This window comes from Penaeus chinensis, chromosome 18, assembly GCF_019202785.1.
Source record: "Penaeus chinensis breed Huanghai No. 1 chromosome 18, ASM1920278v2, whole genome shotgun sequence".
Taxonomy (NCBI): domain Eukaryota; kingdom Metazoa; phylum Arthropoda; class Malacostraca; order Decapoda; family Penaeidae; genus Penaeus; species Penaeus chinensis.
In genome coordinates this window covers 13,692,466-13,694,965 of record NC_061836.1, presented here as the reverse complement: position 1 = coordinate 13,694,965, position 2,500 = coordinate 13,692,466, and positions in this window count along the sequence as shown.

Sequence of the window (2,500 nt, the reverse complement as noted above, 5' to 3'; positions counted from 1 at the left end):
ATATATGTATATATCTGTGTGTGTATGTGTGTATGTGTATATATATTTATTTATATATATATATATATATATATATATATATATAAAACCTACCAGTTCATTCAATTTTTTTTTTTTCAGTACTTTGTTTTGATTCTCCACAGCTTTATTGCTTCCTCTATTTTATTTGGTCTTTCTGGTCGTTTATCTTTATAAACTTAATATCAATTAACTAATGTTGCTTTAGCTTTTTGCCCTTGCCTCTGTTTTTGTCGAATGCTTCTTCGCCTCAGGATAATGTTGGTGCGTTAGTTCGTGTAATTTTCCTATTTTTTATAGCATAAGCACACAGGCGGGGTAGCGTGTGTACAGATGAAATTAAACAATAATAGAAGAAAGGTTATGATAACAAAGGATATGATAATCAAGAGACATACAAACAGAGGAAAAATAAACCGTGACGTTTCGAGATGGACTAGTCTCCTCATCAATTTCGCCTTTATTTATCATCGTCCGAACTGTAGTATTAGGAGAAGTATGAGCCTTTCGTAATAAGTAGGAAATTGTCCAACCCTTTTTGGTCGTTGTTGCTCATTCTGGGTCTAGCTTCGGATAGAAGGGTAGATGGGTGTGGGCGGAGAGAGAGAGAGAGAGAGAGAGAGAGAGAGAGAGAGAGAGAGAGAGAGAGAGAGAGAGAGAGAGCGAGAGAGAGTAAGTGTGAGTGTGAGTGTAAGTGAAAGTGTAAGTGTAAGTGTCAGAGTGAGTGAGAGAAGAGAGAGAGAGAGAGAGAGAGAGAGAGAGAGAGAGAGAGAGAGAGAGAGATTGAGTGCGAGTGTAAGTGTAAGTGTCAGAGTGAGTGAGAGAAGAGAGAGAGAGAGAGAGAGAGAGAGAGAGAGTAAGTGTGAGTGTGAGTGTAAGTGAAAGTGTAAGTGTAAGTGTCAGAGTGAGAGAAGAGAGAGAGAGAGAGAGAGAGAGAGAGAGAGAGAGAGAGAGAGAGAGAGAGTAAGTGTGAGTGTGAGTGTAAGTGAAAGTGTAAGTGTAAGTGTCAGAGTGAGTGAGAGAAGAGAGAGAGAGAGATAAAGAGAGAGAGAGAGAGAGAGAGAGAGAGAGAGAGAGAGAGAGAGAGAGAGAGAGAAAGTGTGAGTGTGAGTGTAAGTGTAAGTGTAAGTGTCAGAGTGAGTGAGAGAAGAGAGAGAGAGAGATAAAGAGAGAGAGAGAGAGAGAGAGAGAGAGAGAGAGAGAGAGAGATTGAGTGTGAGTGTAAGTGTAAGTGTAAGTGTCAGAGTGAGTGAGAGAAGAGAGAGAGAGAGAGAGAGAGAGAGAGAGAGAGAGAGAGAGAGAGAGAGAGAGAGAGAGAGAGAGAGAGAGAGAAAGTGTGAGTGTGAGTGTAAGTGTAAGTGTCAGAGTGAGTGAGAAAAGGAGAGAGAGTGAATGAGAGAGAGAGAAAGAGCAGAGAAAATAAGAGAAAGAATATAAAGATAAATAGAATAATATCCTCAGTTTTTCCCCTAAGCCCTTGGAAGAGTTCTGGAAGTTCGCGTTTTATTCATTTTGCCGAAAATATGTTCCAGCCTTTCTTTTATATCAAGGCACCGATTTTTGTATGTCGGCCACACAGAGGATAACTGTCGGCATTATTTGTGTGACCGAAGACCAAGTAAGCCAAACGAAGTGTCCCCAAGCTTTTCGTAAATATGCAACGAAAGGCTCCTCCCACCTGCAAAAGCTCCAAGTCAGTATATTTTTCCGTTCTCTAGGTTTGAACAGAAAGACAGAATGACGGACAAACTCCACTCAGGTTCTACGTATTCCAAAAGTTCTGTGTTGACTGAAGCTGCAAGTCAAACCAATTTTTTTTTATGCATTTCCATTTTGACCAGTCTCTTCTTGCCTTGTTATGCCCTCAGGCTTCTAACCTTAAGCCCGCGTGGCGAAGCTCACTCGATTCCCCCCTCTTCTCCCTACAGAAAAATGGAAACAAAAAGAAAAACAAGTAAACTACGCACACACACACAAAAAGAAATAGAGGGAAAGAAAAATTCTATGCTCAAGCCAGAGCTCGAACCCCTTGCCCGTCCACCCGCTCCCCTCCCCGTGTATCCCCTCAGAGGACGCTCACGCTTATATTTCCCCCCCTTTTTTCTCAAGAGTGAGTCAAACTTGTATTTGTTCAGGAGGCTCGTTAAGTCGGGGTTAAAAGGGGCAGCACGCCCAAGCCTTTTAATGCAGGCTGAAGGCTCAATTAGTAACAGGCTGTTTGTAGGCTCTTTTAATCCTGATTTCTTTTTTGTTTTCTTTTCCTTCTTTCTTTCTGTTTTATTTATGAGGAAATCAAAGGACTGTGTAAACTTCATGAGTCTTGCCTCGAGAAAAGGAGAGAGAGAGAGAGAGAGAGAGAGAGAGAGAGAGAGAGAGAGAGAGAGAGAGAGAGAGAGAGAGAGAATGAGAGAGAATCATAGACAGAGACAGAGGCAGAGACTGACAGGCAGTCAGAGAGTAACAAAGAGAAAGGGAAACAGAG